Here is a 16,930-nt window from a genome sequence, read left to right as displayed (position 1 = left end):
GTACTTTTTTGAGTATATTTTTAAATCTGTAATTTTACTTGTACTCAAGTACATATTAAGATAAGTAATCTACTTCGCTACTTGTAAAATCACATTTCGTTACTGAGTACAATTTGAATTGATATTCAAATCTTTTAATGGCATTTCGGTAGCCAATAAAAATATTCGATCGTAAACGGACCAATAAAACCCCTGAAATTTGGACTGAATGAAAGCCGCCGCAGTCGCAGCAGGTTTTGAAGAGCTGATCATGAAGGAGGCGAGGAGCTCAGAGTGATTAATGGCTGGACTGAAAGTTTGGAACAACAAACTACATATTAGTATTGTCAAAATATCTATATTTTACCAGCTGCGCGTTCTCATTCTCTCATCTCAACGACAGCGAGTTTGACACACCCGCCTCCTCTCAGCGCGGGATTGCAGGTAACGTTAGGCCTATTACGCATAATTTTATTAATACCTGCAAGTTTCTATGGCATATTTTAATGGCAAATGTCACGAACAATATTATAACGCGAGGGCACATTCATGTAATCGCAGAAAACTGGACGCGAGCTCTCAAATATACGAACGAAATGGACTCGGATATTGAGTGTGCGCTCTCGGACTGTGTGTCATATCATGTGCAATCGCGAATCTCTCCAAGTGGTTCTCACTGCAGACTCAAATGACTTCCAGCTCCAATCTCTCCATGCTCTTGAATTAAACGCTGTCAAAAGTTATGAAAAATCTAGTCTTTTTGCAAATTAAATTCAGTTTGAATTGAAATCAAGCTTCCTTGTGCTGTGTGTGAGCTATTGCAACAGTTCACGTTACCCTATTGTAAAGACAAATACACTGAGTGAGTAAATATTAGATTATTGTAATGGTTATTGATCAATGTTTAAATATGTAAACAAAAGCCTAAATTAAAATCTCACCTTATAAAGTGGACGTGTCTCTTTAGAAGACTTGAATTAAACTTTTCTATTCAAATAGATTACTGTTACAATGAGTGTTGTGCTTTTCAATGCTTGAAAATAATGATTGCCTTGACAAAATGGATGGACAAAAATTTAGATATTAAAATATTTAGTATGTAGTAGTTTTCCCGATGGTATTAAAAATTATAGGCTAGGCCTACTGAATATTGACATATTTCAAGGTGTCATATTGAAGTTAGAAATTCCAGTATCCACTAATTAATGTCCTTTGACAATAAGGTAAAAACGTGTTAAAAGTAGCTATTTTCTACATAAATCTATGATTTTGTTGAATATTTTTATTGGTAATGCATTAACTATCGCCAGCTAAAAAGTAATTAGTAACTAGTACTCTGAGTAGTTTTTGAGAAGAGTAATTTGTACTTTTACTTAATTACTTTTTTGACACCAGTACTTTTACTTGTAATTGAGTATTATTTCAGCAATGTAACGGTACTTGTACTTGAGTACAAATTTTCAGTACTCTTTCCACCTCTGCTGTGAACTAACAGGAACATTATTAACTAACATTAACAAAGGTTAATATATGCCATAAGAATATTTTGCTCATATTTAGTTCATGTTAAATAATGTAGTTAACTAATGTTAAAAATTAAACCGTATTGTAAAGTGCTCTGACCTCAGATTCGCTGTCATCCTGTAAGAGTCCAGTGCTTTCATCTTTCAGACTGTCAGCGGTATCTTCACTCCTATGTTGTTGTTATACACTGTAAATACGGCAGCATTTAGATGTGCACTTATGTACAGTATATTGAGCAAGTGTAAATCTGATGAAATCCTGCAGTGCAGTGATATTCTGCATGTTTTTAATGTAACACAGATTATATGGACTGCAAATCACAATGTAAGTACTGTAAAATACAGTCTAAATTTTTTTTTTATGTCAAACGTTTTGTTCATTGTTTTTATAGTTTTCTGTGAGAGTTATGTTTAGGGGATATATTAAGTTTGTACAGTATAAAAATCATTATCCCCATAAAACATGGAAATCCATAATGTGTGTGTGTGTGTGTGTGTGTGTGTGTGTGTGTGTTTGGTTTGATCGATGTCATCTGTTTGAGACCAGTAGCTGAAGATTTTGTTGACCAAAAAAAGTGACTGTGATGTTAATTAAACAGAAAAAAAATGACAGATATGATTAATATTCTGCTGTAGCATACAACACTAATGAGAATTTTGATGTATTAGTACACACATGTAACACACAGACACACACACACACACACACACACACACACACACACACACACACACACACACACACACACACACACACACACACACACACACACACACACACACACACACACACACACACACGTGCAAGCACAAGCGCACACAGAAGCATGCATGTTAAAACACATCCATGCAGCTTCATTCAAAGATTCTCACCGTCGGTTCAGACTTCTGCTTTGCCATTTTTATTTAATTTCTCATCTTTATTTGCTGGCCATATCAAGCTCTCACTCTTGTTATGTTAGACGTTTCCACCCAAATAGCTCATTACATCTGCAGCAAAGTGTGTGTGTGTGTGGTCCTGGTAAACCCTACGTTGTGGGGACCAAATGAGGGTATAATATCCCCACAAGGATAGTAGAACCAGAAATGTATGACCTTGTGGGGATATTGTTCCCTTTCAGTTGGTTACGTTCGACGTAGTCGACGTGTCGACTGATTGGGATCACGCTAGGGAGCCTGTCATCTTCGAGTATTGTAAAAATGAGCCAATTGACATTGGCGTGCGTGAATCGCATCACACGCCCAGCCCCGCAGCACGGGTATAAATACGGAAGTGGATGCACGCACCAGTTGTCTTTCGCTTCGGAGCAGAGCAGTCTCGATGTCTGTCTCTGAAGAATACTGTTGTTTACAACGAGCGAGTGTGTCGGTGTTCTTCTAGGAAGACTCTCCCAGTGCTGGTGGTTCTACAGTGCGAGTACAGTGGTGGATCGCGAGCTTTGAGATCTCAACTGCTAGATATACAGCACGTTGAAGCAGCTTTTGTGGATAGTTCATGTTCTCATTGCGAGAATATGACTATCGCGGTGTTGAGATCGAGACTCGCCTTCATGCGGCCCGCTACGGCGCTGTGTGGAATGGGTGATCAGAGGATCATAGTGAGGCTTCCCCGCCCGGTAACCGAACCCTGTGGGCCCCTCACTCATCACATCGCAGCCGGTGGAGCCCCCCGTTGAGCACGTTGAGCTGTTTTATTCGGGGCCCCTCCAGAGGACAGGATGTCGGTTGCAGCATCGGAGGGTGAGGTGACCTCTGGAAATGATGACTCGGCTGCGTTATCTCCCTCTGGGAGTGTAAAGTTGCCTGAGCCAGATCCAGAAACGTCAGCTATGCTTAAACGGGCCACCGAGGCTGTCGGGCTCGAGTGGAATCCTCCACCGTGTCCCGAACAGTCTCGGTTGGTTGATTGGTGTCTCGGGACGGACCGCGCTGGTTCTCAGCTCGCCGCCCCAGTGCCTTTCTTACCCAAAGTGCATGGAGAGCTTACCAGGTCATGGACCATGGACCATGGACCATGGTAAGGACCATGGACCTTTCTCTGCCAGAAACTGCCTGAATAGCTTTTCCCCCCTCACTACCCTTGACGGAGGAGCGGTGAAGGATTGCGAGGCTATCCCTCCAACAGAACGGTCTGTTGCGACACAGGTGCACCCAACAGTTCTCTGCTGCCCAAGCACAGACGGAGGACTTCCGGCACATCCTGCCCCGGCGGTTCGCTGCCACCTCCACCCAGCCGGTGGCAGTTCCTCCCCCTGCTGCCGCTCCCGCTGGGCCTCCGCAGCAGCCTTCAGCCACAGTAGGGGTGCCCAGCCCGCTCTAGGCGCTGCCAAGCCAGGTGGCAAACGACAGCAAAAGCGTTCCTGAGCGGGCCACTCAGGGATGGAGGAGGATGATCTTGGAGTTGGTCCGATTCACTCCCTCCCCCCAGTGGAGGGCCGGATGGAGGCTTTGTTGTGTGTATGTGACTGTTCCGCCGCTGGCGCCCAAAAATAGCGGAGCCGGTGGTACCCACACTTCAAAGAAAGAGCAGTTTCCTCTGTCTCTGGGTACAAAGAGGGCCAGACTGGCGGTGTGCGACCCTTTAAAGCCTTGCACCCCTCAGCTACTGCTTGTATAGCCAGCCGGCAGTTGGGTGCGGTTTGAGAACCCGGTCACGCCTTCTCACGAACTCTCTGCTGCCATGAACAGACAGGTAAGAGTCATACTACACACTCAGACCCTGCTTCGGGCTGCCTTCGGGCCTTCTGAGCTAGGTCCCTGTTTTTTGCCAAGAAGTCTGTGGTATCCGTGGTTCCCCTGCATCCCTCAGTTGTAGCAATACACTGTGCTCCTGGCTGATCCAGCGGTTCCCCCGTACCAACAGACTCGGCTTCATTAGCTGGCATTGAGTGCGTTCGAGGACCCGGTCATAAGCCTTTATTAAATAGTGAGTACCGGTAAAATGTCCTCACTAGTCATGTTGTCATGATATTTCACTATATAAGTGAAGACATTTGGTCTTCACAAGTATAGCCAAAACTGTAAACACACACACACACACACACACACACACACACACACACACACACACACACACACACACACACTGGAGTCAGTGAATTTCTCTAGTGGCTCCAGACTGTCCAGTCATTTATTAGACGTGATCAATTATTAATCAAGCTGTTTAAAGGAGCTGCTTAGTTTTACACTTCCAGACAGAAAGCAATGTCTCCATATTGTGTCACATTAGCAGAAGTAATATATTATCATTCATGTTGTAGTCATCATTCATTACAGTATTGTGCTACAGTACAGTGTAGTGTGAAGTCAAGCATTTTCATAACACACACACACACACACACACACACACACACACACACACACACACACACACACACACGCACACGCACACACGTTTATCTAGCTGTTTGAATGAAGACAATATTCAATTTCAGTAACATACATACTTTACGTACATATTTATTTATTGCAATATTCCATACAAAAATAAGAATGGTCCATTTTGACTTTAAAATTCAGTGTCCAGTTAATGAGTAATAAATGAGATGGCAGTAATGACTGACATGTCTACTCACTCCAACTCAGACTAACAGCCTGCGGTTCTTCACAAGTGAATAAAGACATTATTGAGTCTCTTTGGGACATTTTATGCTTTTGAGGACAAGTTGTTCTTCGAGTTGTTTTTAATGAGGCAACTTTTTGCAATATCATCCCCACAAGTATTACTCGAAACACACACACACACACACACACACACACACACACACACACACACACACACACACACACACTCACACACTCACACACACAAACACACACACACACACACGTCTGGTTTACTATCTTTGTGGGGACTCTCCATAGACGTAATGGTTTTTATACTGTACAAACTGTATTTTCTGTATATTCCCCTTTCACTAACCATACCCCTAAATCTACCCATCAGAGATTTTTTTTTGTTGCATTTTTACATTAAAAACAAAAAAACAAATTCTGTATGATTTATAAGCCTGCTTCTTCATGGGGACCGCCATTTATGTCCCCACATTGACACGAGTCCCCATAAGTCTATATGTGCATTCAGGGTGAAGTCCCCACCAGGATAGAAAAACATGAACACGAACACACACACACACACACACACACACACACACACACACACACACACACACACACACACACACACACACACACACACACTGATCGATTAGCAGGTGAAACGGGCAGCAGAAGTGAGTCAGTGAATCACATGCTTTTCCTCCACACTCATTTATTAACGCTGATAGTTTGACTTGACTCTTTTTGCTTACATGTATTTTCCAGCAGTTCTGTTCGAGGGGAAATATAAGCTTTATGTTTACCTCGTCTCATTTGGATAATGTGTCATATAAATGCTAAGCTCAGGGATTTCGCCTTCTCTGCTGTATTAATGTTTGATCCGTTTCTTACTGTGTTTATGAAGTTCTGCGCCATTTTATACATGATGCAAATGAACAGCAGCAGAATATTAGTTCTGAAATTCTATTTTTATTATTCTCTCTCTCTCTCTCTCTCTCTCTCTCTCTCTCTCTCTCTCTCTCTCTCTCTCTCTCTCTCTCTTTATTGTGGTTTGAATTTGGTCCAACAGTTTGGCTCTATACAGTTTAAAGGCAGCTGGTTTGGTTAACGGTCTACTGGTCGGGTTAAAGTGAAACATGCGCTGAGGGAATGCTCGCAGTCACATGTTAATTGAAACACAATCACAGCAGATGTGTACTTAATCTGCACTAGATGAGACTCACATCCAAACAGTGCTGAGCGTAACGTGACTGCACTCAGATTATTGTTCTGAAGTGATGCGTGCCAAATAATCTCTTTACAGTTCAATTGAATGTAGAATTCTCAAAGAATGGTTAATTGAAAAGCATACAAAATGAATTGTGCTAATTGTGCTGCTAACTAAGAGTAAGTATGGAAGAATCAAGTGGCTGTTTTGCAAAAAAAAAAAAAAAAATTCTTTATAATAATGCCATTAGCATTACTTTGTAAAGTGCATGTGATCAGGTAAAGAAGGAAGACCTGTTCCCTTTCAGTCGGGTAACGTTCGACTTAGTCGATCGTATACCGACTGTATGGGATAATGCCTAGTGAGCCCGATCACTCTGATTACTCTTAAAATCAAGCTAACAAGCTTTGGCAGGTGCATAATCAACACCCCGCCTTACCCTGCGGGTATAAACACGGAAGTGGATGCACCTACCAGTTGTCTTTCGCTTACGGAGCTGATTGGTTCATTCTGATGGTCTCTGATCGAGCAACTATACAACGAGTGTGCCGGTGTTCTTCTGGAAGACTCTCCTGGTGTCGGTGTTTACAGCAGTTGCAGCGGTGGTCGCGAGCTACGGAAGCTCTCTTCAGCTGTTTCCACAGCATTTTCTTCTTAGTAAGAGTGTTGACGCGGTTGAGGGCGGAAGTAGTGAGTGCTTCACTTTCAAGTGTTGCCGCGGTTGTTCCCCTGTGTGCTCCGGCACTGGTGACGGGTCCCATTTCTAAAAGAGCAAACACGGTTGTGATTTGTGTGTCTTTTTCAAGATGCCATTTCATCCGTGCGTTTCTGGGTGCGGTCGGTCTCTGTCGTCCTCTGATGGCCACGAGAGCTGCGTCACGTGCCTGGGCATTCGGCACACTGAAGCGGCTCTTGTGGATGATTCATGTCCTCATTGCGGGGATATGATCATCTCGGTGCTAAGATCGAGACTCGCTTCCGTTAAACGCGGAAGTGTAGTCCCCGTGCCTTTGCCCTTTTCTAGAGCGCCCCCTGGGTTAACCTCCCAGCGGAAACCTGGAATGCCGCAGGGTACGGGTGATCTAAGAGTTTCGGTGAGGGGTAATCCGCCCGGCGTGGCCCCGTGGATTACTCCCGTTTCTCAGGCATCGCAGCCGGGGGAAGCTCAGCAGGAATGCGCTGGTCCCTCTGTGATGGACCGACCGGACATTTCTTTTGGGGCAACTCCGGACGATGGGATGTCTATCGCAGCATCAGAGGGGGAGCTTGATTTGATGGAGGAAGACTCATGCCGTTGCCCTCCTCTGGGAGGGTGGCAACGCCGATGTTGGATCTTGAGATGACGGCTATGCTCAAGAAGGCCGCCGAGGCAGTCGGGCTCGTGTGGAATACTCCACCGAGTCCCGAACCGCCTCGGTTGGATGATTGGTTTCTTGGAGCGGGCCGGTCTGGTTCTCAGCCCGCCGCTCCGGTACCTTTCTTTCCTGAAGTGCATGAGGAGCTCACTAGGTCGTGGAAGGCACCTTTCTCTGCCAGAAACAGGCTTGGTAGCTCCTCCTCCCTCACTGCCCTCGATGGAGGTGCGGATAAGGGTTACGAGGCGATCTCCCCAGTGGAGCATCTGTTGCGATGCAACTGTGTCCAGCGACCGCTACCTCCTGGAAGGGAGACCCTTGTCTCCCCTCTAAGGCCTGTAAGTTCTCGTCTGCTTTGGCGGGCAGAGCTTACAAGGCCTGTGGGCAGGCCGCATCTTCGCTGCATGCCATGGCATTGCTTCAGGTCCACCAGGCCCAGGCACTCATGGACATGTACGAGAGTAGTGCAGATCGTGAGCTCATGGGTGAGCTTCGCACTGCAACCGATTTGGCCCTCCAGGGTACAAAGGTTGCAGCTCGCGCGATCGGTCTTGCGATGTCCACCTTGGTGGTCCAGGAGCGCCATCTCTGGCTCAACCTGGCGGATTATGAGGGAAGCGGACAAGGTTCGGTTCCTGGACGCCCCCATTTCCCAGGTTGGGTTATTCGGCGATGCGGTGGAGAACTTTGCCCAACAGTTCTCCACTGTACAGAAGCAGACGGAGGCCATCTGGCACATCCTTCCCTGATGAGGTGTTCCTGGCTGTTTCAGCTTTTTTCCTTATGCTAGAGACTCAGCTTCATTAGTTAGCAGTAATGCATTCGAGGACCCGCTCATGCCTTCTCACGCACTCTGCTGCTAACTAAGGAGGCAGACCTGGTCTTTGGCCGCTTACGGGCTCTCTGAAACTAGGTCTCTGCCTCCGAACCGTTGCCTCATTCTGAGTAGGTCTGGTATGCTGAGCCTTTTGAGGTGGTCAGTTGTAGCGCTGAAAAGTGTTCCTGATCGTCTCGATTGGTTCGTGTATTTTTGACTCTGCTAAGGCGATTCAGTTCGTCTGGCACCCGTTCGGTCCGGTGCTGCCTGTGTCACTATGTGTGCAGGTAGTACCGTGACGAGCGTGGTCATTGCTTCCCACTGGTGAGGGTTGCGGTGAGACCATTCCTCCAGCCGATATGGAAACGGGTCTCTATGGGATCCGTTTCTGTAATACTTGGGTTACAGTGAGTTCATTGGGATCTGTGTTTACTGTTCGGGTCTTTTTTGGAAGATAAAAAGCCCCCGTTCAGTTTTCACACAGCAGGTAAAACTGTGGTCCTTCAGTGGTTGCAACGAAGGACCTGCTGGATCAGTACTTTGGGCTCCACTCTTCCGCGAGACATGGGTCATCCCGTGCCTGGCGTCTGGGGTGGAGGTCTCGGTACGGGTCCTTACCCTACGAGTGCTGCATAGCCAGTGGGGTTTTTAGGTCAACTGAGAGGGGTTCCTTTCCTAAACATAGAGGCACCTTTCTTAGTCTGGAGGTGAACTTGGTTTACATGTTCCTCAGGGGACATGTCCGGTCAGTGTTGGGGTGAGAAAGGGTCCCACTGATTAATTTCAGAGGCTCCCGGGGCATGTGTGAGACGCAGCCATCCTGGATGGTTTCCTCCATGTGTTGACCGCTTCAACATTGACTTTATGACCAGATTCGTTAGTGGCCATGGCTGAGTAGCACACTCACGTGGTGTGCTACCAAACCCTTAGCCGTGTACAGGTCTTGGTTTTCGAGTCAGTGACTCTAGACCAGATCTGGGGACATGAGCGCAGGGGCCATGTATAACGGGCATGTAGTCAGTTAAGTTGGGCGTGTCAGACTACATTGGCGTCTTTTCGCCTAGAGTTTCAGCGAGGATAATTCAAGGGCTTCCTCGCTGGTCCAAACTCGCCTGCCACTACCTCCGATGGGGCTGAAGCTGGGTACGCTTCTCCACAGTAGAACTCTGGCCTGCTCAATAATGCCGCCTCAGAGCCTCATGATAGCAAACGCCATAAGAGAGTGGAAACCCCATCCCCCTAGGTGTCAGTAGGGAGGATTCTCGGGGCTGCACTGGGTCATCCGTGCTGCTTTGGGTATTCCCCTATCTTTTCGCTACTCACTGGGGATAGTGGTTGTTTCGGAACGAACTGACGCCAGGGTTCACGCTAAGGCCGTTCCCCGGTGAGCTTTCTTGCACGTCAGCGTGCTATGTCAGAATGGAACAGTCTTCAGTTGCCCCAACTAGACTTATTCCTCGAGAGCCTTCTGACTTCCTCTGAGTCACTCAGAGATGGACATCGATGGCACCCGCACTGAGCCCTAAACGGCAGCTTGGTTGTGGTGGTTCAGTATCTACCTCTGAAAAAGCTATGGATACTAATACTTCTGCGTGAGCCGCCTCCATACTGGAGGCCTGCTTGTGATCCGAAGTAGAACCGGTTCGTTGGCGTTCTTAGAAATAAGAACCCCCGAGATGTTCGGTCATTTTGTCACTTCCCTCCTGCACTAGAATTGTGGGGTGCGGCTTCCGCTCCACCTTTCTGGGTGACGATGTTCTCATGGGCACGTCACGGTGTGGCTTCTGAGGGGGGTACAATTTGATCGCCTGGTTCCTGAGCAATGCAAGGGGTCATCCTTCTTGCATAGCTCTTACCTTCTCGGAGACTTCTCCAGTGCCATGCACTCGGAGCGGTCCCCTGAGTAATCAGGTAGCGAGTTAAAAACCTGTTTTAAGTAACAGTTCTCCTATTGTGTTTTACTCCTCAGAAGGTGGGAACTTGCATCATTTCAGTTGACGAAGTGTGCCTGGATTCGGGCCAGGGCTACTCCTGCAGGGGACCCTGGCCTGGATATATGCCAAGGCTCCCATCTCTCCTGTAATGGGAATAGATAGTGAGCCTGCGAGCGCTGCCTCAGAGGAGGCAGACCCAGCCCTGACTTTTCTCTGCTTCTCTCGCTCTGCAGTGGTAGAACAGAACGCAAAGTATCTGTACCGGACTAACTTCTTGTCTGTTTGGGGACCAGCAGAAAGGAGGGCGGTTCCCTGTGCGATGGTTGGCCAACTTGGGAATGTGTGGGCATCATCTTGGTGGAAGTCCAAGGTGCACCGTGTCCACTTGGGTTAAGAATCTCTCCATCTGGAGCGTGTGCTCTTTCCTAAGCGTCGACATGGGTGCCTCGCTGAACAGATATTGTGTTAGGGGTTGGGCGACATTACATTAATGTGTACTGAACTCACGGCTTAGTAGGCTTCTTCATTGAAGTCAGCCTCACTTAGCCTGAGTTTAGTGTCAGCTTGCTACGCCATTCCCCTCCTTGGACTGGATAAGTGCGTAAATTTACTCTATTATTGAGTATTGAGTTCCTCCGAGCCCCCTGTCGGTAGTAGACGTGGCGTCTGATACTAGTCCTATCACGTGTGTTAGGTGGGGCCCATATGTTGTGATCCCTACGGTGATCCCGTATGTGTATTTCTCTATGGCATGCTTCCTACGGTAAGCTCGTATCAACCTTCGGCAGAGTCACCTCTGCCGTCATTGACTGGTTGTGTCTCCTTCAGGGAACGAGGGTTACATTGGTAACCGAGACGTTTTTCCCCATTCAATAGTAGTAAGCAACAACGGAAATAAAATGATGCTGATTATTAATCACTTTTTTTATTTTATTTTAGTATCATTAAAATTATATAAAAAAATACATAAATATACTGAGTAAACAATAATAATAATAATATTAATACATTCTCAGAAAAAAAGAAAAAAAAAAGGTACAAAGCTGTCACTGGGACAGTACCTAAGGTATAAAAGTCTTTGTAACTTACCCAGATAGAAAGCACCTATGAAACAATGTTAAATCATTGTTAATGTGTCAACGTTAACCGCATTGAATCAACATCACTTTTGCACCCACAATTAATGCTGATTTGTTTTTTTGCAATTTCATCATTAAATCAATGTTACAATGTAATGTTAGTTCAACAACTGGTTAAACACTCTCAGAAAATGAAACACAACTACAACTGACTTAAAGCCACACAGCCTGAAATCAACTGCAAATAAAAGAAGACAAGACATCTCTCAAGATTTCAGCAGAAGTTATTTTTGAGAATTAACAGAGGTTTAAATGTTAAAGTTTTATTGAAAATGTATACACATTTCCTTGAGTTGGACAGTTTGACTCTTGGCTCTTAATATGAGTTTGTGGTCTTTGTTCCAGTGTTTACCAAAAACAGAAACAATTTCTGGGTTCCTTTGCAACAAATGATGTGTTTTGGTAAACACTGTTACAAAGACCACAAACTGACATTAAAAGCCAAGAGTCAAACTGCCCATCCAAAGGAAACACAGATCACCATAATGGTGATATTTCCATTAAACATCAACATCTAAACATCTGTTAATTCTCAATAATAACTTCTGTAGATGAACGGCAGAAGTAAAGTCAATCTGGTTATTAAGTGAAGCCGGTATTACTCTTTTTGGAGTTGTTTAATCCTACTCTGCTTACATCACATTGTAACATTGATTCATTGATGAAATTTCTGCATTTTTTTAACATTAATTGCAGGTACAAAAGTGATGTTTATTACATTTTGGTTAACATTGACACATTAACATTGGTTTAACATTGTTTCGATGGTTCCTTGCTATCTGGGTGAGGTGCAAATATGTAGCTTTTCACTTTTATACCTTAGGATACTGCCCCAGTGACAGCTTTGCACCGTTTTTCTGAGAGTGTATTAATAATAATAATAACTAGATGTACCGCATGGTGGTACAAAATATGACCGCCGCTCAGGCCTGCACTGGCTTTCCACAAAAATAAATGACGTGGAGCAATTTGGCTGTATTGCGTGTTTATGTATATACCTAAAAAAAGTAGTAGTATGTGCATGAACGAAATGTTTCCGTAAAAGTCTAGTGGGGCTACATGCCCACCAAATTTCATGTTCCCCGGTGTTTCGGTGTCCCTGGTATCGTTGACGAAAAATTCAGTAGATGAAAAAAAACAACAAAAAAACACTTTGACAATCCCTATATCATAATAATTATTATTATATTTTACATGACAACATGAACATTACAATAGTAATATTTATGCCTGTCTTAATTCATTTTCAAATGTGTATTTGAATTCATCAAGCTTTCACTTTTGTGGAAAAGCCTCTCTTTTGTTGATGGCAGGTTTACAAACAGATGTATATATTGTCATTACAAATTTTGGAAGGTGACTTGCATTTTTAAATTCATGTTTTAAGTCGCTCTGAGACATTGAAAACACTGGATCATGAGCTGCTCACATATAAATGCATTAAAAAAAATACTGAATCAGACCGCTATTATTTAAAGGAAAACTATGTAGCTTTTCAACCTTAATAATATATTTCCTAGACCCTTGTGATGGTACATCGACTTACAATAGGTTGAATGACACGTCTGCCATAGCCTGACGGGGTCTGTATCGCTTTTACTGGCACTACGTAACTTCGGGGTTCGGGTAGTAACCCGAGCACAAAAAGAACTACAAAATTCGACTGCTTTACGGCATACGTCACTTCCCCCACCACTTCCTCAAATTTGGACGTGAGCGTTTATATACTGTCTATGGACGTGAGCGTTTATATACTGTCTATGGACGTGAGAGGCCAACCAGCGTTTGTTTTCGGCTTTCGTGCGTATGTTTTTGTCATGGGGGCTGTTTACACCTGGCCACTTCATGCGTTTTCTCAGATCGGATAGCTATCTGATCGTGAAAAGACCAGGTGTAAATGCCCTCCGAAACGCATTCAAGACGGATTTGAATCCGACCGCTCAAATCACTTCAGGAGGAGGTCTGAGACGTATTCCAGATGAAACTGGACAAGTGTGCATCTGGTTGTTGAAACCACATATGTAAATTGTACTCCTCCCAAAAATGTTAAAAAAATAAATAAAAAAATGTGTGAGAGCGTGTTATAGTCTATATGTTATTGCCAGATATGACGACGCTACTGGAACACGCATTACCACAGCTGAGCATCGATTCATCAAGCCTACGTGCAAACTACCGCAAATCAAAGTGAAAGTAAGTCGCAGACGCTTATCACACAATCATCATCATTAAAAGTAAAGAAACGAAATAATCTTACCAGGGCTGTTACTGCTCTCTCTTATTGATGTCTTTGATTTTGAAATTTTAGCTGATGATCAATAAAATGCAGCTCATATCTGTTGCCTTCGGTGATGTGCACTCCATTAAATCTGCATATAGTGCGAGAATTGAAGATCGGATTTAAATCCGTTTCGTAAAAACACATTTATGTGACCAGGTGTAAATGGAATCGTTTTGATAAATTAGAAATCCGATCTGAGAAAACGCATGAAGTGGCCAGGAAATAAATCTCTTATTTGTAAACTTGTTTGCATTCTATGTTGTATGTTGTTGCGCTTGCTTGTAGTAGGCTATGTCATTTTTTTACATGCTGTTCATTTATCCATTGCTGATAATTAGACCAGTCCAATAATTTCCACATATGTCTAGCTAGCTTTCGAATATCAGAGCTGTTAACAGACTTGCTAACAAACACTCGTTTCTCTTACGTGTTTTTTGCGTTGTTTTATTGCCTAGTTTGCCAGCTGAACTCAGGTGTTGTGAGGTGTATTTATCACGTAGTCCTGAGGGATATCAGACGACGCTGTTGACGTTGATTCTTGCGAACAGTTTTCAATATCTCACATAACTATCAAGACATAAATAAGTCTAACGCAGGTGGAGGGGTATTTACGACAGTGCAAGTATTCCAAAGCGACTCTAGGGGTCGCTGTTTGACAAAAACACAATTTCTCCACAGTGTGCTTTTAAATTTGATTAAATTGAATAGACTATAAAATAAAATTGTTCTCAGTTTGCAAAACTTCACAAAACCCATTAAACTGCAAATCAATGTGATTTAATGTCAGCCCGAAAATTAACATCTCTATTTAGAAATGAATGAATAGGAAATGTAAAGACTAATGGGATTACTGTTCAGAGAGATTAATAGATTAATTAAATTAATAAGTGCTTTTAGAAAAGCTCATTGGTGATCGGTAACAGTATATTCAGTATATCAGTTTCTTCATGATAACTCGTTCTAGATTGTTCTGCCTGTATGGGTGATTATTCATGAAATATTTTAAAATAAGTAATTGATTTTGTTTGATAGTTTTGTAGCAAAAAAAAATGTTTCCCTACAAAAAAATGTAAAAATGTAATATTTACATACAATCAACAATCGTAAAGTACATTAAAAGTAAGTCTGAGGTTGTTTTTTTGTTTTGTTTTTTGTTTCAGTGAATTGTCTTTAATTAATGCTCAATCAGATATATTTATGTGCACGTGTGTGTTTGTGTTACACAGATCATAACTTTGTTTCATGTATTGGTGTAAATCTACGGCAGTGCGCTGGCGTTCACTGCAGGTCTTTGTTTAGAGGTCACAGGTAAAATAATTCAGAAAGGAGCTTTGCATGAAAGGTGAGAATGAGAAACGAGGATTTTCTTTTTCTTTTGAGTGTGTTTTTTAAGGGATAATCTGATTATGGAATCTTTGTTCTAGAGCTATGTTGTCTCTGTGGAACCTTCAAACATGAGTGACATGAAGAGAGATCTTACATTTATTTTTTTGCAAGCACCTGAATGAATACATATTACTCTCTCTCTCACACACATACACATACAGAATTAACAGCATAGACTTGGATTTGACTTGGACTTTTTTACTGGTAAGTTTTGCCTTTGAAATAGTTTTAGATAACAGTAATAACCCTTAAAAGACACCTGGACTAATGCTTGTGTGAAGGATTTTCTCTCAGGATGTCATTACGGTGAAGCTGCTCTCTGGCCTCCTTACATAATGAGTCTAGAATGACCTATTAAATATCTGGTCACACACACACAAACACATTCACTCGCTCTCATTGTATTTGACTTTCCTCTTCCTCTAGTTTCCTCTTGCTGTCGTTCTTAAGAATTGAACAGTGACATCTCAAAATGAGACATAAATCGAGCTCAAAATGAATAGTTAGAGCAACGAAAGTCTCCCAGAGACTCGTGACAAATATTAATGTAACCTGAGCAAATGCCGAAACAGAGAGAAAGATAAATGAGGTTTTGTAGGTTCAGGAGCGTTTGTGTTCTTACAGGCTATGGTCATTATTCACAATGTTCCCTTGTTTACTTGTTCATTTGCTGATATTTCTTTCTTTTTTCCTCCTCCCTTTCTCTATTTATTTGCTTGCAGATGTGACCAAGAGTTTTCAAAAAGGTAAGACATGCTCTTTGTTACATTCATTCTGATGAATATAAATGACATAAACATTAAACACAGTGTTACACAGGAATGACACTTATCAATGACAAAATGTGATCTTTTTTCCTTCAAATGTTGCTCTTCAAAGATGCTAAAAGTGAAAAAGCAAAACATATATATTTAAATAAATGTAATTAAACTTTTTAATAAAAAAAGGGTTCCACTGTATATTAGGTTTCTGTACTAGCATTTAAATTAATCATTTGATACAATGCGCTACAATGTTTTTACATTGTACTCATATTATTAAAAACACCTGCATGTAATTACAGCTGCAATTAATTTCTGTAATTACATCTATAATTGTTGAGCCTGCCCTTACACCTTAACACACCCTTAAACCAATACCACTTAACCTGTCCCTAACCTTAACCGTATCCTACTCGTATTTGACAATACAATATGAACACAATAATGTTAGTACATAGTAGTCAAGGAAACTTAATATAAAGTATGTCAATAAATAAATAAATAAATAAATAAATAAATAACAAACACCTGTTATGTTGGGTCAAAATAACCTGTGTAGACTTCAGTGTAACTTCAGAAAAGGCAGATCTCATATTTTGTACATGAAAATTGCTTACATTTATCTAGATATTTTCACAATAGTCTTGGCTATATCACCACCTTTATGCACTCTAAAAACGTTTACTATGATTTACTCCATTTGTTTTTTTTGTTTTTGGTGAAACATTTTTTACACTTAAAAATATTGATTACATTTTAAAGCAGTGAAATCAATTACATAAAATGTAAATGTAAGTAAAAAAATAAATAAGTTGATCTGATTAACTGCATTTGGTACATTAACAAATAAAATTTAGCAGAAATAATTGGGGGAAAACATTTAAAAAAACAATATTTATGAGTAATATTAACTGTTTTTATTTATGAGTAATATAGCCTAAACTTTTTTTATTTCCTCTAAATCTTTGTAAAATATTCCATATAACCACC

At 42.5% G+C, this 16,930-nt stretch overlaps 1 protein-coding gene across 3 annotated transcripts in view; it reads left to right on the top strand.

The window, feature by feature from the left end:
- The window catches only part of LOC309484770 (receptor-type tyrosine-protein phosphatase delta), a 666,889-nt gene that overhangs the window by 153,457 nt on the left and 496,502 nt on the right, over positions 1-16,930 (top strand). For all 3 annotated transcript variants that reach the window (XM_082151147.1, XM_082151149.1, XM_082151148.1), the window contains exon 3: positions 15,902-15,925. The gene's annotated coding sequence lies outside the window, so the exon portion shown is untranslated. The remainder of the gene's footprint in view (positions 1-15,901; positions 15,926-16,930) is intronic.

The sequence above is a fragment of the Leuciscus leuciscus genome (assembly GCF_965113295.1).
Source record: "Leuciscus leuciscus genome assembly, chromosome: 2".
Lineage (NCBI taxonomy): Eukaryota > Metazoa > Chordata > Actinopteri > Cypriniformes > Leuciscidae > Leuciscus > Leuciscus leuciscus.
Note: the sequence above shows the minus strand (reverse complement) of the source record. Positions and strands in the feature narration are given on the sequence as shown.